The sequence below is a fragment of the Microcebus murinus genome, chromosome 2 (genome assembly GCF_040939455.1).
Source record: "Microcebus murinus isolate Inina chromosome 2, M.murinus_Inina_mat1.0, whole genome shotgun sequence".
NCBI classification, from domain to species: Eukaryota; Metazoa; Chordata; class Mammalia; order Primates; family Cheirogaleidae; genus Microcebus; species Microcebus murinus.
Window position 1 is genome coordinate 27,063,197 of NC_134105.1, and position 25,389 is coordinate 27,088,585.

Below are 25,389 nucleotides of genomic sequence, written 5' to 3' on the forward strand. Positions count from 1 at the left end.
TGCTTTGTAATTTACTTATTTATTGTGTTTGTTGTTTATCGTGTAGCCCCCACAAGGGCAGGCAGCTATCATTGTCTATTTTGTTCTGATGTTTTCCCAGAACCTAGGTCGGAGCCTGGCATGCAGTAGGCACTCAATGAGTATTTGTCTAATTTAATTGAAGAACTGCAATTGTAGCCAAGGCATATTGTTTCCTCTGGAAAATTGAGTGGAACTAATAGAAGGACCTGAGACGACAGCAGAGCAATGACAAGCAATGTGCACCAGGCTGCCCAGGACCCATCTTCAACAGCGACACCGTGTGGCAGGAAGAAGCAACAGCAGTCGTGGGCTTTCTTGTTTCTTCTAGATCTGGTCCTGGAAATAGGATTGACCTTATTTGGACCACATAAGCCACAGAGATTCCTGGTCAGTGAGACATGGGGAAATATTCTCCATCAGACTTTCTTTAATCATCATTGGTACTCAACAATTAATTTTAAAACTAAAAGTTTTCACTTCACAATCCATTAGAATGGCTCTTATTTAAAAATGCACACACACACAGAGAAAATAGCAGTATTAATGAGGATATGGAGAAATCAGAACTCTTGTGCATTGCTAGTAGGAATACAAAATGGTGCAGCCTCTATGGAAAACACTATGATGGTTCCATAAAAAAAAATAAACATAGAGTTATCATATGATCCAGCAATTATGCTTCTAGATATATACCCCAAAAATAGAAAGCAAGGACTCAAATAGATATTTGTACACCAGTGTTCATAGCAGCAATTATTCACGATAGCCAAAAGGTGAGAGCAATGAAGTGTCCATTGCGGATGAAAGGATCAGCAAAATGTGGTGTAAGCATACAATGCATTGCTCAGCCTTTAAAAAATAGGAAATTCTGATCCATACTGCAACAGGGATGAGTCTCGAAGACATTATGCTAAGTGAAATAAGCCCGTCATACAAGGACAAACACTGTATAATTTCACTTCTGTGAGTTGCCTAGAGTATCAAATCCACAGAGACAGAAAGAATGGTGGGAGAAGGGGAGAGGAGAGAATGGGAGTTCTTGTGTAATAGGTATGGATGGAGCTGCGGTTTGAGATGATGACAAGTTCTGGAGATAGCTGATGCTGATGGTTGTACAACAATGGGAATGTACTTAATGCCATGAACTGTACACTTAAAAGTGGTTGAAATTGTAAGTTTTGTTATGTATATTTTAGCACAATAAAAAATTAAATTTAAAAAAAAGTAAAAAAAAAAATATGCAGAAAACAAAAAAATTGGTGTGACTCTGAGCCCAATGAGAAGTGCTTCAAAGTCCAGCACAAGGGTGGGGACAGCCCACCTTTGTATCCCCACAGGAACCCACCAAGCCACAGGCACCAGGTGGCTTTTATATGCCCCACCTCACCATGTTGGGATCCAAGTCTGGCTCCTACTTCAGGGTTCATTTAGAAGGACTCTGAGCTCCCCAAACCCAAACTGCATGTAGTAAATTTCTCTATGAGGTTCCCAAAACAGGCAAAAATATGATGGTAAACCCTCTCCATGTCCCATGCACGGGCCAACAAGCCTATCTAGAATAATTAGAATGATATTCTAATTACTACTGCTTAGAGCCCAGGCTCTGTAAAATTAGATGTTCACTTGTAGAAAACTGGTAAGGGGCAAATGATTTCCAGCCAGTAGAGAAAATAATCCCCAAAGGTTATGGTTTTATTGTCCTATAGGATATTAACCAATTTTGTATCTATTAATAATTTAGTGTCTTATTCCATCATTGTTTTTCATAGGAGTTTTTCATATCCTTCTTTGATCCACCTTTTTCAAAGAGTCTCTCTTTGAGTTAAATAATATTTTGGTCATGCTCAGTATGTATTGCATGAGAATTATGTTTTTAATATTTTGAGAATTATACTTTATAGGCATCTGGGGAGCCTAGATAGGGGTTCAGGTGTTCCACTCACAGTTCTGGGTGCTGCTGATCAATTCATTGTCTCATTGCTCCTTCTTCTGGCCTCTCTTGCCACCCCTCCCCCGCTTCCCCTCCCCCCCAGTCCCTCAATCCCCCTACCCCCACCTTTTCTTCTTTTGCCTCTTTGCTGCAATCAGGGCTCCTACACAGCTATGCAGTGTTACCTTGGGGCCACAGACTGTACACTCAATTTCAGGGTCCCTATCATACCAGGGAGTAACCACTGATGAAAGGCTCCTCAGACCTGTCCACACCTGAAAATCCCTGTTCTCCCCTTGGTCCTACCCCAGGCCATAAAACTGGGTCACATCCACAGCAAACTCTGCTTGAAATGCAGTCATTGCAAAACAGAATATTTAACATCTCAGTTTGCATTTCTACTTCCAGGGCTCTTCCTAGAAAAGCAGGTGGTAGTTGCTTTACTCGTATAAAGATCCTAGCCTGGTGATTTTATTAAAGTGGGAGGAGGGTGTGATTCAAAGTCACATGTGTCTGTACCACTGAAACTAACATGGTTTCTAGAAAACAACTATCCCCAACCGAGCTTCCTCATTAAGTTAGAAAATAAAAAATAAAAGACCCTTTTCTCCAGATAACCTGCCACAACCTTTTAAAACTGATTGCCATTATAGAAAAATACCTTTAAACTTTTATTATTTTGTATCTGATGTCTGACTACACACTCTTATTGGCTAGAATTTATTGTTTTTAGTTAATTTCATTGGGCTTTCTAGTTATAAAATTGTGTCTTTGGCAGTGCATGCTAATTTTCCCATAAATTTTGCAATTGTGTTTTTTTTTTTTTGTCTTATCACATCAGCTGTGATATGTGTTCTTTGCTATGATTAAGTGTGTTGAGCTTTTGAGCATCTCTGGGGAGGGGAAAAAATGTATTGGCAAGGAGAGAGAGTAGTGGCTGAGTAACTAGCTAAAAGAAAAGCTATTGTGGTCTGAGTGTGGATTGATGGGACAAGGCTCCGACCAGGATCGTGGCTGCAAAGGAAGAGCTGCAGGGAAGAGAGGTTGCAGACGATGAATCGGCAGTGAGGCTGGAAACTGAACAGGACTCCAGGTCTGCACACCTGAAGCCCCACAGTCCATCCGAGTGACCAGGTAGAGTGTGCATCCTGTCTGCCTCCTTGCACTCATTTCACCTGTCTCCATACCACCGTGGTAGCTTTAAGGATGGGCACTTTATCCAGAACTCCACATGTCCCAAGTTAGTCCAGTCAGAAGTAGAGCTCTTAGGGTATTGCCCAACAGAGATCAAAACATATAAAAATAAAGAAAACCAAACCAAAACAACAAAGAAGTGAAACTCGGGAATTTTGCTTGGTGGTTAGCCAAAGAAGAGCCCCACTCTCTCCCTAGATTTGGAGGCAAAAACCTGAATGCCTAGGAGCTATTGGCTCTCAACATGGAGAAGCTGTCCTGAGCATCAGGAGTAATGAGCCCTGGATCAAATCGAGCCCTGGATCAAATCTACCTCGGGACTTTCAGATCACATGAACTACACATTCGTCTTACCCGTTAAGCCATTTGCAGTGGGTGTCCGGTTACTTGCTCTGTAAGGAGTCACAGCTGATACACCAGGAAATTGACAATATTCTTAACAGACACTATCATTCTCTTACAATGTATTCATCTGCAAAGAGGTGTGAAGGAGAAAAGTAATTAGAATTCTCAGTTTATAAACATTTCCTAAAATGTGAATTCAAGAGAGAAATTAGCAGATATTTTAATTGTCTGCTCCATCTCCACATTCTCACACTTAATCTACCTACTCTCTAAATACATTAATTAACATTTTTATAAACACTTTTCCAGTTTACAATGCAGCTTCACACATCTCAACTCATTTGGTCCCCATAACAAACAAGAGAGTCGAGTGGTAACAGCCATGCCTCGTTTTGGGTAGTAGAGGACAGTTTGCAAAGCCCTTTCTCTTACGTTATTTTACCTGATAGTCGTATGTCTAAGTCTTGCAAGTTCTAGACTCCAGAAAACCTGATGTACTTGTAGTTTCCTTGACCCACAGAGAACTATTGCACATTTCTCTGTCTTCACTGGTGTCACTCAGTCAATACTATCCTTCCTGCACTCCTCACCAGGTGAACTCCTATTCATACCTAAAAACACATTTCAGACAGGACCCAGCTGTGTCTCTTTCCCCAGGGAGGTGTGTGCAGCTTAGTGTGGTCCTCGGGAGGTGTGTTGCCTTCACCACGTTTGTCAAAGGCAGACAGGTAGGCCGGGCGCTGTGGCTCACGCCTGTAATCCTAGCTCTTGGGAGGCCGAGGCGGGCGGATTGCTCAAGGTCAGGAGTTCAAAACCAGCCTGAGCAAGAGCGAGACCCCGTCTCTACTATAAATAGAAAGAAATTAATTGGCCAACTGATATATATATGTAAAAAATTAGCTGGGCATGGTGGCGCATGCCTGTAGTCTCAGCTAATCGGGAGGCTGAGGCAGGAGGATCGCTGGAGCCCAGGAGTTTGAGGTTGCTGTGAGCTAGGCTGACGCCATGGCACTCACTCTAGCCTGGGCAACAAAGCGAGACTCTGTCTCAAAAAAAAAAAAAAAAAAAAAAAAAAGGGCAGACAGGTGGCTGTTAGGATAGAGTGGGGGGCTCTCTCCAGTCAACCCTTTTGTGGTTTGGGATAAATTTCATTCACCAGGAAAGAAAAAGCACCAGCTACTCCACCAACCCCCGGCCATAAGAACCTTGGCCAAATTTACTCTTTGTTGTATGGAGGGAGAAGAATCAATGTCAGCCTTGGCCTTGGGCCATCTTTATTGGTTTTACACTAGTGGCCCTCAGGCCAACCCGGGCAATCTTTAGAACTTCAAATAGGCCTCAAAGAGACTTACAGATAAAAACCTCAGATAGGTTCCCAGAGAGACCCTCACCTGGATCCTCAGACAGGCCCTGGAGGGACTTGGATGGATTGGGTCACAGCGCAGACCTGCATCGGGAAACCCTCCCACCTCGGATGTTCCCTCAGACACGCTCAGAGAGACCAGGCCTGGCACCCGCTCTCCGCACCTCTGCCGGGTCCGCCTGGGGCCTGCAGCCTGCAGGACTCTGTCTGGGGTGTCTTTTCACATCTGAAGGCCTAATTGCGGGGGACTAAGGATGCTGGTGGTGGCCATGGGGACCAGCTCAATTTCCTGACTCCGAGCAGGTAAGGCACTGGGCCTCCCCACCTTATTGCCACTCCGGGGGCTCTGGTAGGCAGAGTGGTCCTCTCCATAGGATGAGAGGTCAGGAGACAGAAGCGGTGGGACAGAAAGAGCCAGTGGGGTGAGGAGGGAGGTGAAGGGAACAAAAGCGGTGGCCTGAGCCCTTTGCCCCAAGGCTGGGAGGCCTGTTTTCCTGGGGACTTCCTGGGTGGCTGCGGCACCATGTCCCTCCCTGGACTTACAGGTAGTGTGGCTGCAATTGCCAATCTCAAATCTACTTCCTGTGTCCTCAGCGCAGTCGGTCTGTATTGGGGGTCTGCTGGGGTCCGGTTCCCCACCCTGCTCCTCCCCAGGTTCCTGGCTCAGAGAAGGGCCCCAGCGTCACCCATGCCTTCTCTCCCCGCCCCCAGCAGCCAAGGGCCACTCTGCCCGCCCAGCCCGAGTCCTCGGCTCAGCCTGGCCTGAAGCCACCACACCTAGCAGGACTCTTCCTTTCCCTCCCTGCAGCCTCCAGACTGAGCCTCCCAGAAGTTACCTCCGATGGCACCGGCCTGCTGTGGAACCTCCAGTGACTCCCCATCACCCCAGGATGAAAGTGGAAGCTCCCGGCCCCGCCCTTTGAGACCCAGGCCCCTTGGCCTTCCAGATCCATCTTCTCACACCTCACACTCTGGCCAGACTTGCCACCTCCATTTCTCACCTCCGCCTCCACCCTCTGTTCAACACTGCCCTTCCCCCACCTGGACTGGTCTTCCTCTGGCTGCTCCGCCCTGGCTGTTTCACAAAGCTGTCTCCCCTGGTGACCCCACCCAGAAGCGCCCCCTCCCTCCTCAGATGACCTGTGACATCGTCACCATTTCCACCCCGAACACACACTGCACTGGGTGACAGCACCCTGAGGGATTCACTAAAACTGTTTGCCTGAACGAAGTCATTTGCTCCGCCATGGAGTATCTGTGGGGCACCTGCCACACTCCTGGCACTGCCTGGGCCTGGGGCATGGCCGTGATCAAGATGGGGGCCCCTGCCTTCACGGGTGGGCTCTTATTGTGCCAGGGGACAGCCACCTGAGCGAATTTGGCCCTTGCAGAAGCCTTAGCTACTTTCTCCAATGCCTCTCCAGACCCCAGTGTCCACGACCCCAGGGCTCCCAAGCAGCCACCCCTGTTGTGGCAAACCCCACCACTGCCTGCCATCTGAATGCACAGGTAGGCGTGCACACAGGCACCTGGGCATGGGGCCTGCGGCCAGCACGTTCACAGGAGCCAGCGTGCAACCTGGGCTCACACGCGAGCTGGGGGACCCGACCGCAGCCCCCCTCCGCCGCCCCCCTGCACACCCCCAGCCTCTGCACTGCCTGCTCCTGGCTCCCGGCGGCGGCACACCGTGCTCCCGTTGTTTAATTTTGCCAGACACCGAGTCTCAACCCCATGTTAATTGGTTTTACTCCAGTCTTTTGTGCCACCCATTAAACGAGGAAATGCCACCCATAAAATTTTAATTTTAAAAGCCAACTTGTTTGTTTTATATTGAAATTCCCCGGGCAGCTCCAGCAGAGGGAAACAGACACATTTTCGTTTCATTAAAGCAACTTGAGTGAAGATAAAAAAGAAGCTGAAAAATTAGATTTAAAAACAGAGAGCGAGAAGCGTTTAAAGCAAATGAATGAAAATGAACCGCCCCAGAGGGTGGCGGGGCCTCAGCTCCGTCCCCGTCCTCCCTGAGCCTCCTGTGAGGAGCCGGTGGAGCAGAAGCGGGAACGCCTGGCGCCCCCAGGAGGCTGGACCAGGAACTCTCTCCTCACTCAAGATTGGCCCACTGGACATGCGCAGGAAGCAGGGTGGAGGGAACTGTACCCCTGCACCAGCAGCGTCTCCTTCCCCTCTTCCCTGCATGACGACTGAGCTTGCTGCCTTAGAAGCTGGGCTACCTGGATGGGCCTGGCTCTACCACTTACCTCCCACTGTGTCATGGTCAGCAAGTGGCCTCAGTTTTGCTCCTCTGTAAAATGGGAATAATAATATTACTTGGCTCATAGGGTTGCTGTGAGGATTAAATAGAATAACGCCTTGAAAACACTTAAAAACAGAGCCTGATATGCAGTAGGTACTTGATAAATGTTAGCTTTGACTACTCTCATCCTGCTGCTACCCCACCTCCCTCCCTTGCCTACACATCTCCCACTCCCCTGCTGCAGCTGCCACTCAGAGTCCCTTTTAATGATGTCCCTAGGCTAAAAACAGCTGAGAGACTGGGGGGAGGTCTGCTGAGAGGCTTAGGGCGCCCCATCCCGTGGCTCAAACCGGTTTATGAAAATGTTGTTATAATCCTTCCATGGAAAGCCAGCCTCCCTGGGTTCAAATCCCAGCTCCACCATTTACCAGCTATGTGTTCTTGGGCATGTTTCTTCTGGGCCTCAGTGTTTCTAGCAATAAGATGGGACTCATACCGGATCAGCCACGCGTTGTGGTGAAGATCCTGAAAACAAGCTCTGTGGATAAATGCCCAGTGAAAGGCGACTTTCTGCACGGGCTGGAGACGCAGCAGGAAGGAAAGAGCTGGGGCCTGAGGCTGGGGAGCGAGAGGGGGTCAGGTGGTTCCACCATAAGGGGACCTCAGGGCAGGCTGTTGCCAGGGTAACTATTAATGACGCTCCCTTCCATTCTCAGAAGTGTCCTAATCTGGATGACTAATTATCTGGTCACCCTACTGCAATCTCCCGCGGAGGGGGCCTCAGCGCTTGCCCCCGGGTGTTGAGAAAGGGCCATGACCCTCGAACAGTCTGCTTCCCAGCCCCTTGGGATGCCTGAGTGCTGAGTCCTGACGGCCCTGAGCCCCGGCAGGCGGCTGCAGAGGGAGGGCGGAGAAGCTGGGAGAGGCGTGCGTGCAGGACCAGGACGGGGCTGGGACGAGGAGTCTGCCTGCATTCCCAGCCTCACCTCTGCTGCTGAGGGCAGTCTGCACACCCTCTTGTCCCTGGCTTCCTCTCCACTCCAACCGCCTTGGACGTGCCACGACCACACCACAATGACTGGTGTGAAAGTGCTCTGCAAACTGGAAAGTGTTGTGCACTCTGCTGGGCATCATGAGGAGGTCAGTGGCCCCTGCAGGCCCTGTCCCTGGGGGTGACTGTGGAGGGGACAGAGATGGGACCTAAAGGGTCACAAAGGGTCACGGATGGCGGGGGCCGGGGGTCTGCCCAGAAGTCCCATAACGCACAGCCTGTGCCCTGCAAGCCCAGCCCACTTCTCACAGGCCCAGGAGGACACCCCCAACACCCGTCGGGGTCCCCGTCCCTCAGAGGCCACACCTCCGGACAGGAGCAACTGATGCGCTCGGGCTACCTCTGGCTGGCTGGCTGTGAGGGCCACCCCAGGGTGGGCACCTTCTCGGGAAAGCTCGGAGAAGACAGCTTAGTGCCTGCAACGCAGCACCCATTTTCTTGGGGGCAGAATGCTTTTCCAGTGGTTCTCAAATTGTACACCAAGGAACCCCTAGGACTTAATGACAGATGACAGTTCTGAGAGGGTGGGGGGCTCCAGGCCCACTGGGAGGTCTTCCTTTCCTCCCTTCCCCTCCCCTTCCCTCCCTTCCTTTCTCTCTCCGTCTCCTCTCTGCCCTCTCTCCTCTCTCCCTCCTTCCCTCTCTCTTCTCTCTTTCTCCATCTCTATATCTTGCTTTCTCTTTCACTCTCTCTTCAACCAGAGCAACTGTATTATATATAATCTGTCCAAAATTTTGCTGCACAAAAATTTTCACGGTCAAAACATTTTTTTCAAAAACGCTGCACTGCCCCACCTCTCCCTTCCTCCCTCCCTGAACAACCCAGTGCTAGAGCCAGCAGGTGTGGCAGAGCAGGGCAGACTCCTTTCTGGCAGGGGGAACCACAGAGGAGCAAGGCTGGTGTCACAGTGGGGTGAGGAGGGGACCATGCAGGGAGGCACCCTGGCCTGGAAGTGTCAGGGCTCAACTGGTGAGGGGCGGCCTCATATGGGGGCAGCCTAGTTCAGGTGTCAGAGACCAAGCAGAGTAAGGAGGGCCACCAGGGCAGGGGTGGGCCATCTTGGGAAGTTGAAGCCTCGGGCAGAGTGAGGACGGGGTCCACACTGGGGTGGGGGTAGCAACCCTGTCTGGAAAGTCAGACAGTGCTCAGGCCACCCCCTGGCCAAGCCTCCGGGCCCTGCCTCCTCCCACGCCTGCCCCGGTGCTTCCTAAAGCTAAGCTGAGCTGGCCCAAGAAGGAGCTGGGGCCCCTTCCCAAATCAACTGAGGTCATCAGATATTCACTCAGCCCCAGGGATGTGCCAGGAAGCCGGCTTGGTGCTGGGGACAGAGCCAGGATGGAGCAAGACAGACAGGCCTTGGCCCGCATTGGAGCGCAGCCCATGCAAAAGGACCGACACACTGGCTGCCATCACAGAACGTGCGCTAGACGGGGCGACAGGGCAGCGGGGCGGCGGGGCGCGTGCAGGGGGCACATGGGAGTGGGACGGCAGCGTGACCTCTCATAGGGGCCGGGAAGTGGCCGGAGAGGAGGCACGCCCAGAGGCAAAGACGATGAGTTTACCAGGTACGCAGGATGGGGAGTGGCCATGACCCTGGGCCTCAGTTTCTCCCCCGGCCTGACCTCACCCACCCACTTTCACCCCATCCCCCGAGGCCCTAACCACCAGGAACCTCACAGGAGGCCTTTCCATCCCGGGACCCCCGAGACTAAGATCTCGCCTCCTCGTCCAGACCCCACGTCACCTGGGGGCTCTCTCGGTGGGAAGGCCCCTCCCCTGCTCCCTTCGGAGGTCTGACATCCCTCGGAGTTGAGCAGTTCTGCCTTGTGTCTAACTTGAATCCTTCTTGCTTTATCTGTGCTTAAGACAAACAGCGAACTGAAGTCCCTTCACCAGTCCTGGTGAATCGCTGACAGCATCTGTCCCAGGTAGAGGTGAGGCGAGGGGGCCTCTCCAGGTTAGGGGGTGGGGGGCTGCACCAGAACCTTGCCTTCCAGCCTTTTCCCTCTGCAAGCCCTAACTCTGGGGTCACACCCAGGCGAGAGCCCTGGCACCCCACCTTCACAGCGGTCCTTAGTCCTACTCCCCAAAGGGTCCTATACATAGAAATCAGGCATAGAGCGCACCCAGGGGTCCCCTCCATTTAGGCCCCAAGACGGCCTGGCCCAGCAAAGAAAAGGAGCTGTCTGGACTCCACCTGAGTTTATTTCCTAAGGTGGGGGGGAGAGCACGCTACCCTCAGCTGCCCCTCACACCTCTAACGCCCCAGGAGAGGCAGAGGCTAGACTGCAGGAAGGACTTCCTTTGGTTCCGGGGATCCTCCTCCCTGCAGTCACCAGGAGGGGGCTCCACAGGCCAGCCCATAGGGCATGTCATCTGAGCACAGTGTGTCACCAAGCAGCGAGTGAGGGTCTGGCCAGCACAGGGCGTGCGGGGTGCAGGGCAGCTGGGAGACCCAACAGAGAGGCCAGCCCACCTGGTGGGAAGCAACACCCCAGGCCAGCCCAGACACGGGAAAGGGAGCGGCAGTGGGTTGTGCCTAGTCACCGCCTGCAGAGACTCGCGTCACCTCTGATGTCAGGGATTCAAGGGGCTTTGTTCCCGCTCCGGGCTCCAGGAAAGGGTGTCACGGCACCCAGAGGTTATGCAACCTCCCCAAGATTGCAGTGGAAATGACGGACTGGCAGAGCAGGGATTTGAACCCAGGTCCCTGTGGACACCTTCTGCCCACCACCTGCCAGGCGGTCCAGTGCCCAGGGCGCAGTCTGCAGGTGTCTGTGCTCCATGAGTCTCCTTTATAAACCCACAGCTGAGAGCCCGGCCAGCCTTGGCCTGGCTTCCTTCTTTCTCATCTCCAAACGCCTTTCATTGTAAGGTCTCCTTGGCAGCTTTATAATAAACAAGAGCCTCCTAAAACCACAAGTGTTTTTAAACGAACTCAGGTCCCAAAGTTTCCGGAGAGGCGTAGAGGGAGGGGGGCGGAGGAGGAGGATGAGTCTTTCAGTAGGAAAGTTACGTGCAGGGCTCGGCAGCCCTCCCTGACCTCCAAAATCCACACAAGGGCCCTCGCCAGCCTCTCCAAGTGCCTCCTTTTGAAAACTCACCGGTCCTTGTACTCTGAGTGTTTTGAGTTGGGTCCATTATAATAAATCTCCTTTTGAGCAGGGATGTATTCAAATCCAGATGATGTCCCCACAGAACAAAACGCTCCCTCCAAATTCTCTTTATGTAGAAGTAGGTTCTCATCCTTTGAAGGAATAACATCTCTTGATAAGTGGAATTTTTCTCCCCCCAGCCAAGAACATGCTGCTCTGAATTTGTTAAAAAGCGGTTTAATAGCCTGTCTCCATTCCATTTGAGAAGCCAGGACGGCGGTGACAGGTGGAATGTCACAGGTCGCTGAATTCGATAGATTGTCTATGGCTTCACTAGAAGAGAAAGCAGATTTTTTAAAATATTTTTCATTTATTTAGATGCTTTTTAAAAAATATTCAAGAGATACATTCTAATGGCACAAGTGTAAGATGGAATCCTGATTGTCAAATAAACCCTCCTGAATCATGTATTTCATTTCTCTGAGCCAAACAACAACTTTTCAGGAAAGAAGGATCATTAAACACACACATGGATTGTAAGTCCCAATTTCAATAATATTAATTTTTTAGAGTATACCTTAAAATAGGGGAAATACGAATTACCTAGTTTTTTGTTATAACAATCTGCGAGGCCAGGCACAGTGGCTTGAGCCTATAAGTAATCCCAGCATTTTGGGAAGACGAGGCAAGAGGATCACTTGAGGCCAGGAGTGTAAGACCCATCTCTATGAAAAATTAGCCGAGCATGATGGCACACACCTGTAGTCCCAGCTACCCAGGAGGCTGAGGTAGGAGAACTGTACTGGAGTCCAGGTGCCCAAAGCTACAGTGAGCTACAATTGTGCCACTGTACTTAAGCGTGGGTGACATGGCACGACCCCACCTTAAACAAAACAACAACGGCAACAACAAACGCATCCGAGAGCTGGAAACAGGAATCCTTTCCTCACTCTATTTGCATCCCACTTGTGATGGGGAGCTCACTACCATCTCACTGCCATTTTGTCTAAAGGTTTAATAACATCCCTTTATAAACCCTTTTATAAAGGGTTTTTATAAAGGGCTTATAAAGTATCTAAATAAATTAAAAAATATTTTTAACCCTTTGCACTCACTTGCTTTTTTCTTGATTCCTTTATTCTACTAGGGATTTAATTTTTTAAATACCCCAGATTTTACAAATCGTGGCAATAGAATAAAAAACTGGAGTTTCTTTTCATACAAACGTATTTATTTGGATTTTTTATATTTCAAATTATTGATACATTCAAAGAGTAATTTTAATCTCTATAATTTTTGCTAACCGTGTCAAGTCACACTCGACATCCAAGTGCAAAGGGTTAAAAATCCAGCTTTCTCTTCTTAGTGAAGCCACAGTCAATCTATTGACTCCATCGACCTGTGACATTCCACCTTTTCACCAGCATCCTGGCTTCTGAAATGGAATGGAGGCAGGCTATTAAACTGCTTTTTCACAAATTCACCTCCCTCTCACTCTATTTGCATGCCACTGGTGATGGGGAGCTCACTACCTCTGAAGGCGAGGCTTTTCATTGTGGGACAGCTCTGACAGCCACCGAGTTGGCTCTCAGCCCTCGTTATCTCTGTAGGTGACAGTTCTGTCCTTGGAGCCCGGCAGAGCTATGCGGCTGCTCCTGCCTTTGACCCTACGAGTCTTCTCAGTGTCCCCAGCACTCATTATCCTTCACCCTCCTCAGACTGGACTCTGGCTTCTCCCTGACTCTTGCAACATGTGGCAACCAGAAGTGAACACAGCCCTCCAGCTATCACCTCCCTCACCCTCAACCCTACACCTCTAAAGATCACATTAGTTTGGGGCAGACATCTTAATACGGGACATTTTTTTTTTTTTTTTTTTTTTGAGACAGAGTCTCACTTTGTTGCCCAGGCTAGAGTGAGTGCCGTGGCAGCAGCCTAGCTCACAGCAACCTCAAACTCCTGGGCTCAAGCAATCCTTCTGCCTCAGCCTCCCGAGTAGCTGGGACTACAGCCATGCGCCACCATGCCCGGCTAATTTTTTCTATATATATTAGTTGGCCAATTAATTTCTTTCTATTTATAGTAGAGACAAGGTCTCGCTCTTGCTCAGGCTGGTTTCGAACTCCTGACCTCGAGCAATCCGCCCGAGCAATCTCGGCCTCCCAGAGTGCTAGGATTACAGGCGTGAGCCACCGCGCCCGGCCAATGGGACATTATTGAACCTTTAGCCAGAATCTCTTTTATGCAAAGTCTTCTCATGTTTACATCCATCCATGCTTACTTGGGGGGGGGGGGGGTTAGACTATCATTTCATCTGCTTTAGGTGCTTTCAAGCCCTGGTTTGGTCACTTAAAATACCAGCTGCTGCATCTTGTTTGGGGTCATCTGCAAACGGGGTGAGCACGCCGTCGGTGCCCACACCCCAGCCGCCATCGACAGGACGGTTGAGTGCTGAGCTTCACGCGGCCAGCCAGTGTCTCTGGGACCTCAGTTTCCCAGTCACACAACAGCAAAGAGGAGTGAAGTGTGACCTCTGTTAAAAGAGCCCAGGGACCGTCGTCAGATGCTATGCTAAGCCTACCAAGACATTTAATTCCTCCCCCCTGTTCTCTGAGGGAGCTGTTATATCACCCTTGCCACTCTGCAGATGAGGAAAACAAGGCTTTGCAGCATTTGAACCCAACTCTCCCAGGCACCCCATCCTGTGCTTTTAACCACCAGGTTCATTGCTTCTCCCCTCAAAGAGCAGGCTCTCTGCTAAGGCCTAGAATAGAGCCATTGGGCCCCCCCAATCCACATCCTCCTACAGGCAGCTAAACAGCACCCTTGGGCACCCCTCAAAGCCCTACGCATGGCGCAGACGCAGTGGAGGGTGGAAGATTTGAGGGGTCCTTCCGAAGAAAGGGACACCAGATGCCTCAGCCATGACCTGTGTGGACAGACGACCGAAGAGAAATGATGATCAAAGAAGAACAGACCCCTGTCCTCGCCCCATGCCCTGACACTGCTTCAGCGCGAGGTGGCTCCAGTTCAAGAGTGACGCGAGTGACAGTGTTTGCCAGCTCAGTGACGCGGGGAGCTTGCTGTCAGAACTTCAGGTAGGTTGTGGTACGTGAAGAAAGTAAATGTTCTTGACACACCTGAGTCTGGGAGTCAGACCCACCACACCCCAGCCAGGTGCCAGTTACCCAAGACACGCTCTGTGCTCCCAACAGCCCTATGAGGTAGACACTAGAGGTAGAGGCGGGTTTGTGGTGAAGCGAATGAGGTTCAGCGCCTCTCACGTGCAGGGGACTTCCCAGCCCCTGCAGAGGAAGTGCTTAACTTGATATCTGTAATTTTTTTTTTTTTTAAATAGGGTCTCACTCCATCGCCCAGGCAGGAGTACAGTGGCACGATCATGGTTCACTGCAGCCTCGAACTCCTGGGATCTTCCTGCCTCAGCCTCCTGAGTAGCTGGGACGACAGGCACATGCCGCCACATCCAGCTAATATTTGTATTTTTTGTAGAGACGGGGGTCTCACTATGTTTCCTCAGGCTGGTCTCGAACTCCTGACCTCAAGTGATCCTCCTGCCTCAGCCTCCCAAAGCGCTGAGATTACAGGCCTAAGCCACCACACCCAGCCTAGATTTATAAATTTCAAGAGGGCCTCCCAAATTGGCCTACAAAACCTTCCCCTATTATCCGCATGTTATAACTGAAGAGAAATATGGCAGAGAGAGGTGTGGCAAGTTGCCCAAGGTGGCAGGGCTGGCAGGAAGTGAGGTCAGGGTTCAAACTCAAGCCCTCGGATGAAGCCTCAAGTTTTCTGATGGGATTCATGTATTTAAATGCGGTACTAGCATCTGTTTCTATTTCTATATTTTAATCAATGAAGAAATAAGTAACAAGACAGCATAACATACACTGATTGGAATTGGGTGTATTTTTAAGTGAGAAAAGCAAGAGGCAGTTGGTTATATACAAGGCTTTGTTTCTACAAAAATAAAGAAAAACAAAGCAGAACAAATATGTGCAGATATTTCCTCGTAGATGCACAGATTCTATCTGAGAAGATACATGAGAAACTGCTAACTTTGGCTGTTCTTAGAGAACACAACCACTTTCAGGACCAGTGAAAGGAGATTTTGTTTCTACCATAAACATACCCACACCTTTTGAATCTCTACACTGTTAATGTATCACCTGTTTTTTTTAAAAAAAAAAAATCTTATGTAGCACATCAAGATGCCTCCAGTACTTCAAAATGAACACTAAAAAGAGAAAATATAGCCATTTTAGCTTTTCATCTTTCGGAAATAACAGCTATTCATAACTGAAATGGGTTATTTGAGGAGGTGATATCTTCTCTCTCATCTCTTCGTTTAGAAACAAAGCACAAAATTTGTTTTTCAAATAACTAAATAAATCACAAGAATGAAGTACAAGATGCAAGAATTCAAACCCCCCCCACGTATTGAGCGCAAGTATATCTATTTTTTAAATTCATACCATGCAGTTAAATTCCAATCTATAATGATAATTTCAGTATGCATTCAGCTCCCAAATCTAGCTTGACAAATTATTCTTAATTCATTTGTCTGTAAACCTTGATTTTCTTCATAATATTCATTTAAATTCTATTAAACAGTAGGCATCACTTATTAAATAGAAAATGGTCAAAAGTAGCCTTTAAAAATAATGAATCTTTTTACACATAAACTTTCTAATATAATCTTTGAGATCAGACTGATCTAAAATAAAATAAATGCCCTCAACATATTTTCTCTACCTCAAAAAAAATGATGAAATTATTTTTTTCTTATTTAAAAAAAGGGTTTGCAAGGCTGGGCTCAGTGGCTCACGCCTGTAATCCTAGCACTCTGGGAGGCCGAGGCGGAGGGATTGCTCCAGGTCAGGAGTTCGAAACCAGCCTGAGCAAGAGCGAGACCCCGTCTCTACTATAAATAGAAAGAAATTAATTGGCCAACTAATATATATAGAAAAAATTAGCCGGGCATGGTGGCGCATGCCTGTAGTCCCAGCTACTTGTGAGGCTGAGACAGAAGGATTGCTTGAGCCCAGGAGATTGAGGTTGCTGTGAGCTAGGCTGGCGCCACAGCACTCACTCTAGCCTGGGCAACAAAGCGAGACTCTGTCTCAAAAAATAAAAAATAAATAAATAAAAAAGGGTTTGCAAAGGGTTTGACTGTCTAAACATGTTGAGAAAGGCAACCTAGACCCACCACCGTGTCTGGTGGTGCAAGCTATGAACTGCACAACTCTCAGAGTGGCATTCAGGTTATCATCTAAATTTTGCAGTGCACCACCTGTGCAGCCACACACATCAGCCCCGTTGGCTACGGCATATGCTGGGGAGTTATAGAAGGCTTTTGGGCAGGAGAGGGTAGAAGTCAGAGCTGGGATCACAGGGATTGTCTTGCCAGAATCTCATGCATACAGCTCCCATCTCTCTAGGTTGGCCTCCCTTTTGTAGGCTCTGGCAACAGAAATCTGCTGTTTTCTCTGAGCCTCCTAACGTTGATTTTCCTAAGGGTGGGGGGAAAGGACCCACCTGTCAGGGCCCACAATCACTTCCTTGGCCTGTACAACTCAATGTACTTTTTTTTTTTTTTTTAGTCAGACACTCACTTTGTTGCCCAGGCTAGAGTGAGTGCCGTGGCGTCAGCCTAGTTCACAGCAACCTCAAACTCCTGGGCTCAAGCAATCCTCCTGCCTCAGCCTCCCGAGTAGCTGGGACTACAGGCATGCGCCACCATGCCTGGCTAATTTTTCCTATACATTTTTAGCTGGCTGATTAATTTCTTTCTATTTTTGGTAGAGACGGGGTCTCACTCTTGTTCAGGCTGGTCTCTCGAACTCCTGACCTTGAGCGACCCTCCCAGCTCAGCCTCCCAGTGTGCCAGGATTACAGGTGTGAGCCACCTCGCCTGGGCTCAATGTCCTCTTTATTACTCCGCAGCTAAGAAGGAAGACCAAGAAAGGTCTACCATGCCCTAATCTCATGGAGGCAGAAGTGGCTAGCTCTGGGGTGGGGTGGAGGGGGCTGAACTCTAAATGGCATTCAGGACATTTGTGTTCTGGGATGAGCTCTACCACTGCCTCGCTGTGTCACCTTTGGCAAATCTTTAAGCCTCTCCAGGTTTCTGCCTCCCTATTTGCAAAATAAAGAGAATTATTGCCATTCCTTCTCTATCTCTTAGTAAAATAGACAAGGGAAGAGAGAAGAATATGCAGTGAAGATTTCATGGCAAGTGCACAGAGCTTCAAGCATTCCAGTTATCATTAAACATCAATCACTAGTAGCCTGAGAGTCACAGGCCCTACTAAGCAGCTGTCAAACCTGGAGCAAGTCTCACGACCTCACTATGGGCCTTTGTTTTACCAAGTGAAGCTTGGACTAACTCAGCAGTTTGCTGACCTTTTCACACACGAGAGTCTCTTATTATTTCCAAACACAGATATTTTGTACTCTGTAAGATTCTATCTCCTCACCTATATTTAGGCAATTATGATATACTTAATATAATTATTAAGTAATTATTGTTACCATTATGGGGATACTTTTGGTTGTGACAGAATTTATGGGTTTACATAACCAGAAAGCCGAGAACTAGGAATAGCTTCAGGCAAGGCTTGATCCAGCAGCTGTTACCAAGGACCCACGTTCTTTCAGTCTCTTGGCTCCTCCTTCTACGATGTGTCACAGAGTGGCTGCCAGAAACTCCTGGCACTGCTTGCTTTTCTCATCTGTAATTAGCAAGAAACAGTCTGCTTCCCACTTAGCTCTAAGACAAGACCTAGAATTTTTTTTTTTTTTTTTGAGTCAGAGTCTCACTCTGTTGCCCAGGCTAGAGTGCCATGGCGTCAGCCTAGCTCACAGCAACCTCAAACTCCTGGGCTCAAGTGATCCTCCTGCTTCAGCCTCCCGAGTAGCTGGGACTACAGGCACGTACCACTATGCTCGGTTAATTTTTTTCTATATATTTTTAGTTGTACAATTAATTTCTTTCTATTTTTAGTAGAGGCGAGGTCTCGCTCTTGCTCAGGCTGGTTTCAGACCTCGAGTGATCCTCCCGCCTTGGCCTCCCAGAGTGCTAGTATTAAGGGCGTGAGCACCGCGCCCGGCCAAGACCTAGAATTGAGATTCATTAATTCTAGTTGGTGTCCCTTGGGCCATGTGCCTTTTTCTGACCCATTACTATAGCCTGAAGGATGAGTTACTCTGCTTTTCTTAAGGCAGTTAGGGCCCGCCCCCAGAGTGGGTCATTTCAAACCAGATCACATGGCTGGGAAACTCCCAGGACTGTCAGGAAGGGGAATTGGGTAGAGGATGCTAGAGAGACACCCGGCACATCTCCTACGGCATGTTTACTAGCGACATCGCCAACAGCCATCAGAACTTCTGACCAGCATGTGAACTGCACATCGGTGTCCTCCAGGATCTTGTGAGGGGCACACTGCAGCCACCCCATCTGTGGGTGACCACACTGCCCACGTGAGCTGACGTCAGCCCCACCAGCAGCAAGCTCCTGACTCTGGTTAGATCTGGCCCAGTTGCCAGTTCACCCGTGCCCAGCTTCTAGTTCTCCAAGCCCATCTGAATGTCCACAGACGGCTCAGCTGGAGACCCCAAGTGAGCCTTGAGCCCCCCTCCAGCTCTGACTTCCCAGGCCTGTGTCTGCTCTTTTCAGATTCAAGGGGACGCCCATGAGCTGGGCTTCGCAAAGAGGATACAACAGACACCCTCACGGCAAACGTAACTGGAGCTACTCTGGCTCCCTCCTACCTTAACTCGCCAAGCAGCTAGCACATCCGTGCCAGGTCTTGTGCCAGGTACGCGTAGGAGAGTGAGACTTGGGCCCATCTTTTCTTTCTTAATTTTTTAAAGAGAGAGGGTCTCATTCTGTCCCCTAGGCTGGAGTGCAGTGGCACCATCATAGCTCACTGCGGGCCGTGAACTCCTGAGTGTAAGGCTAGTGGCGGGCCCCCTCCCTTCCCTATATCGAAAAAGAAAAGGCTCCCAAGACCAGACCCGCCAAGGACAAACTGCCAGGCCCCGCCGAGAGGAAACACACCCAGATGTCCACCCGGATGAGAACGTTTTGGCTCCTGGATTCCACAGATACCTCCAGCCCCTCCTGTTTCTCAGTGACCACCCAAGGTCACAATGGAAAAACCCCAGCTCTTCCCACCAAAAGTCCCTAGCCAGACCCAAAGGGTATAAAAGGCCTCAGCCCCTTCAAACGACTTCTGGGCCCCCCCTCTCTTGGGACCCCAGAACCTTGTCCAGGAGTGTATAATAAAGCCACATGGTTTTGACCCCACTCTTCTCTGTTTCTTTTCGCTGCCGCGGAAAATCCTTACACTGAGCTCAAGTGATCCTGCTGCCTCAGCCTCCTGAGTAGCTGGGACTATAGGCACACTCACCATGCCTAACTAATTTTTTATATTTTGTAGAGATAGGGTTTCACAATCCTGGCCTCAAGTGATCCTCCCACCTCAGCCTCCCAAAATGCTAGGATTATAGTCCTGAGCCATTGTGCCTGGCAAGGCTCATCTTTAAGGAGCCACAGTCAGGTGGGGAGCCAGTGGTGCCCAGACCGGTATGGTGCAGTATGTAAGCACATTGAGGGAGGCCAGAAAGCATGAGTCCACCCTTACAGCACTCTTACAGCGGCGTCACCTCAGCCCAGCCCCCTACTCTGCAGGCTTTAGGGAAGGCTAGGGGGTTCTCCGGCAGCTTCCAGTTTATCCCCAAGTTGCGTCCCTCAGTGCAGACTAGGGAGTGTTCAACGCCAAGACTGGGGGCCCAAACCCTCTTCACAGGCTCAGAGCTCTGCAGAATCCTCTCTGGTCCCTTTACTGCAACAGCTTTGGGGTAGGGGTGGGGGGCCGTAGACAGACTCAGCCTTTGGCCTACTTTCAGGCCCCACCTCCTCCTGGATCTTCCAAAGCAGGTGGGATTCACTGGTTAAGAGAATGCACAGTGAGGCCAAAGGGGAAACTTCCACTCCAAACCATTCCTTCCAACTGACTCCCGAGGTTCCGCCCTTCCTTCCAGGTAAGCACTGTCCTTATCAGGTCCCCAAGGGAGTCACTGATACTTCAGAGCACCCGCGTGGGTCCAGTGCCCGTCTCCATGGCAAATGGGGCCCAGGATCCTGGGATGGAGAAAGCCTGGCTAGTCCCATGCTCAACTCTGCCTAAATCAACTTGACCCGTGGCCAGGGGCAAGTCCCTTCCCTCCCAGTCTCCTTGTCTATAAAAGAAAGGTTTCAGGCTAACCCATGTCCACGGGGCTTTCCAACTCTAGTGGTCTGAACCCAGGCTTCAGAAAAGAGGGAGGAGTGGTGGCTGAATGCCGGGGGCAGAGGGAAGAGGAGAGACAGCAGGGGCATCTGGCCAGGACCCCGTAGACAAAAAGGCCTCAAGTTCAGCCTTTGACATTATCTCCAAATAAGCTTATACTCAGTCACAGGATAAGTACCAAGAGAGCTGACCCAATCACCAACACACACCATCTGCAAGGCCCATAAAATTATATGGATATTTTTTAAATAGACATCTGAATTTTGGAATTAACTTTAGGTCTATAGAAGAGTTGCAAAGATATGATATATAGAGTTCCTGTGTGCCCGTCCCCAGTTTTGGTCTCCCCTAATGTTACCATCTCACGCCACGGTGGGCCATTTGTCAAAACTCAAAAATCCTACATAAGCACAGCACTACCGACTAAACGCCAGCCCTTATTTGGATTTTACCAGCTTTGGTATTACTATTCTTTCTGTTGCAGGAGTCAACCTGTCTTCTCTGGTCTATGACTATTTATGTCTTTCTGTGCTTTTTATAACCTTGACGGTTTTGAGGAATCCTAGTCAGGTGTTTTGTAGAATGTCCTATAATTTGGGTTTGTCTGATGTTTTTCTCTGGGGTTAGTTATGGGTTTTCAGAAAGAATACCACACGGGTGATGTGCGCTTCTGGTCACACAACATCAGAGGGGGCGAGAGGGGGCGAGAGGGGGCGAGAGGGGGCAGGTGCGTGACATCCGCTTGACGTGTCGTTGGTGATGTTAACCTTGATCCCTTGGTTAAGGTGGTGTCTGCCAGGTTTCTCCACTGTAAAGTCACTATTTTTATCTTTCCCTATTCTATTATTCAGGAGCGAGACCGGAGTCCAGCGCACCCTCAAGGGAAGGGGAGGAGATCACCAAGCTCCGCCTCCTAGAGGGAGGAGCATCTACGTTCATTCCAGGGAATTCTTCTGTAAGGAAGGTTTGCCTCTTCTCCCTAGTTAGTTATTTTATTTATTTATTTATTTATTTATTTGAGACAGAGTCTCACTTTGTTGCCCAGGCTAGAGTGAGTGCCGTGGCAGCAGCCTAGCTCACAGCAACCTCAGACATCTGGGCTCAAGCAATCCTCCTGTCTCAGCCTCCCGAGTAGCTGGGACTACAGGCATGCGTCACCATGCCCGGCTGATTTTTTCTCTATATATTAGTTGTCCAATTAATTTCTTTCTATGTTTAGTAGAGATGAGGTCTCGCTCTTGCTCAGGCTGGTTTCGAACTCCTGACCTTGAGCAATCCTCCTGCCTCGGCCTCCCAGAGTGCTAGGATTACAGGCATGAGCCACTGCTCCCGACCCCAGTTAGTTATTTATTCAAAAATTTATTCAAAATAAATGTATTCAAAAATGTATTTATAAAATAAAAATATTTATTTTATACTTTGGGTTATAATCCTATACTACCCCATTGCTCCAACTGCTCCAGCTTGGGCCACTGGGAGCTCTTCTGGCTCCTGGGTCCCTCAGACACGCCCCCATCCTTTCTCACCTGGAGCACTCCCCAACTCTGTGGCACCACAAGGTGCTCCAGGCTCGTCTTTTCCCTGTCCCAGCCCTAGAATCAGCCATTTCTCCAAGGAAATGATGTATTTTTAAAACAGGTTCTCTAATTATCTTGTCAATAGTCCAAATATATGGTACTGCATTTGAGTGCGTGATAAAGAAAAAAGAGTTAATTTGTTCCATTACCATTTAAAACATACATTGATTTTTGTAGCCCTGCTGTGACAAGGCTTTTTAAAATATACCAGGAGCCTCAAAACATGGGAGGGACCTCGTCCCTTCTCTACTTTCAGGAGGCCTTGTGGAATCTAAGCATAACCTCCACAGCCACTCTAAGGCCTGGGGCCAGCCTGCCGCCCAGTCTTCCTATGGAGGGGGCCCAGCTCCGGGGTCCTCCCCAGGCTGAGGTGCCCTACTGAAGTCCAAGGTCATTCCAGGGGCCTTTCCCTCTCCAGCCTGCCCTCCTCCCCGCAGGGGGTGGCCAGTCCAGGAGCTTTGCAGACCTCACCCAGGCTGGCTGGACACAGGCAGATGCTGGGAGGGCTGGCAGGTTCCAGGAAGGAAATTTGCAGCCCAGCTTCCAAGACAGGCATGCAAGAGGCAGAGGAGGGTGCGTGGGCTCAACACCACAGTACTCCTAGGGATTGGGGCCCAAGTTTGCAAAACCCAGCTGTAAGTGGAGCAGGGGTTCCCCGGAGAAGCCCTGGGTTCTGCAGAAGAGAGTCAGCTTCCCGGGAAGAAGCAGACTTCGTGAACCGGAAGAATGTGAGACCGCGGCTCACTCTGGGAGGGCAGGCAGCGGCGTGACTCATCACCCGTCCCGCTGCCTCCCACTGGCGCAGCGCTGGGCAGCAGGGGCCTGGGAGCAAGGGCGGAGTCCCAGCTTAGTCCCAGCCCAGCTAGCAATGATGACCCCGCAAGGCTCGCAGGGACACAGGCAGGATGCTGAGGCAGCACTGAGGAGGCTCGGCAGGCCTCACAGAGGAGGTGACATCATCAACGAGATGAATGGAGTTGGCCGGCAGCCGCGGGGCGGGTGGGAGGGGAGGGCACTCCTGGGAGAGGCTGAGCAGAGGCGGCGCCGCCGCCCAGCGAGCTCTCTATCAATGCCAGGCCTTATCGCTGTGCTTCACTCTTGATATCATTATCTTTATTAACCTGGACACGTCACTGAATACTTTTCCTATCTTGAAAGTAGCTACGAATAAACGCCTGACATCACTGAGCTCTTCTCATCTGTAAAAGTAGCTGTTGTGGGACCGGGGCTACAGCCGGTACAGTGCTGGGCTGGAGTGACTGCCAGCCTAGGGGTGCCCCGCATGCATGGGGGCTGGCATGTGGCAGGGGACCTTGTGTTCCCTCTCTCCTCAGGCTGCCAGCCCCTGGGGCTGTTGTACCTGGGGGCAGGGGCACACAAAGAAGGGGACACTTTGGGGTCTTCAAAAATGACCAGGCAACAAAGCAGGCACATGGCTAGGCAGGGTCAGGCAAGCCCAGAGGAACAGCCTCAGGGCCCACCAAGAAAAGCATCTCTCCCTGGGGTCTTCTGTGGCCTCGGGAACAAGCAGGTTCCTAGCCATGGGGGTGCGGAGACTCACTGCCTTTGAGGAGTGCTATGTAAATTCCAGCTCCACCAGCCCGTGACCCTGGGCAAGTGACTTCACCTTTCCCGAAGTGTCCATTTCCTCAGCTCTACAATTGCATTAAGACATGTGCAAGAATATCCAAAGCACACTCTTTCTAATAGTTAAAAAAAAAAAATCCTAGAAACAACATCTAACAACAGGTGAATGAATAAATAACCAGTGGTATATTCACAGAATAGAATACTATTCGGCAGTAAAATAAATAAATCATAGGTAAACAGGCAACAGAAATGGATTCTTAAATATATAACACTGTGATAAAGGAAGTCATATAATTATAGAATGATTCCATTTACAAGAAGTAGAAAATAGCTAAACAATCTACTATTTAGGCATTCACACAAGGGCGGTAAAACCACAGGAAGAGTAAGGGAATGTCTAGCACAATCAAAATTCAGTTAAGTAATTCTTCGGGACGAGGCGAGGAGGTTGTGACGGGGGAACCTAGAGGGCCTCAGAGCTAGTGGCACTGGTCTCTTTTTCAAGCCAGGTGGTGGATGTATGGATTTTTATTACTATTATTCTGTACGCACTACATGTATAGTTGTGTTTATGGTGTCTTTTACAGGAAACAATCTTTTCTTACAACACTAACACCTACCTTACAGGACACACGCCTATGATAAGGCAGAGACAGCGTAAGCAAAGGGCTGGCACACAGTAAGTACTGGTGGCATTGATGAGGCTTTGCCCTCTAGCTTGTGGGTTCTATGTTCCCTTTTCTCTCTCTCTCTCTCACACACACACACACAAAGCCAAGCTCCCCTCTGCCCTAGGTCACTGGTGGTTTCCAAAGTGGCAGACGGCACCTGGTGCACTGGGATGGGAGCTCTTTGTCCTGGTCCCAGGTCTTTCTAGCTGAGGCAGTTTAACCTTTTCTGAATTCCCCAAGGGTAAAATGGGCATACTGACCTCACCTACGCCCACGGACAGATACTGTAAAGCGCTGCGCTTGGGTGAGGGGTCACTACTGACCTGGGAAACTGAAAGCATCCGTATGGGGCGGGTGGGTGCTTCCTCCAGTGGGGGCAGAATCAGGTGAGTTTTGTAGCATGGGTAACAATATTTTTCTGTGAACATGTATTTATATGGCGATGAGTGTAAATGTCCCTCCTTTTCCTGGTTTCCCGCCTCCGTCATTGCGTATCAGCTGGTTATACCTGCCTTTCTATCCTGGAAAAGGTGCTTATTTCAGAAGAAGTGTGCCTGGCCCTGGGCGTGGCCCCACCTCTGCACAACTGCTTCCGTCGCAGCCTACCTGTTCAGTGGTCCTGTCTCAATCTGGAAAGTGCCTGTCTCTCTGTACCTGTCTGGGTAACTATGGACCTACCTCCAACAGTTTGTGGAGCAGCCTCTGGGTGCCCGATTCGCTCAGTGTGCCCGCGACTGCACCTCCCTCGGGCAGGGCGTACTTGTCACGTTCTTAGATCTGAACGTCCGCGGCTCTACCTGTCCGTACCTGGCAGGTGCGGGGACCTGCTCCAGCCGGTGCTTATCTTACGCACAGGGGCCGTCCCCTCTCCCCGCCAGACCCGTCGCCGGCGAGGCCGCGAGGCCAGCGGAAGAGGCCGCGGCCCCAGCTCGGGACCCTAGCCCGGCGGGCCGGCGCGCCGGGGGCGGGGCGGGCGGGGCGGGG

At 49.9% G+C, this 25,389-nt stretch overlaps 1 long non-coding RNA gene across 2 annotated transcripts; it reads right to left on the bottom strand.

Annotated features, from left to right (window-relative positions):
* LOC105879577 (uncharacterized) lies at positions 1–25,374 on the bottom strand. 2 transcript variants are annotated; one of them, XR_001157815.2, is made up of 4 exons: positions 25,084–25,374; positions 11,263–11,586; positions 3,500–3,617; positions 1–405 (listed from the first exon to the last, which is right to left on the bottom strand). It is a non-coding gene; the product is annotated as an uncharacterized LOC105879577 (long non-coding RNA). The 2 variants fall into 2 exon arrangements; XR_001157813.2 differs by lacking the exons at positions 11,263–11,586; positions 25,084–25,374 and adding an exon at positions 5,690–5,946.
* Between the last annotated feature and the right edge of the window lie 15 nt (positions 25,375–25,389).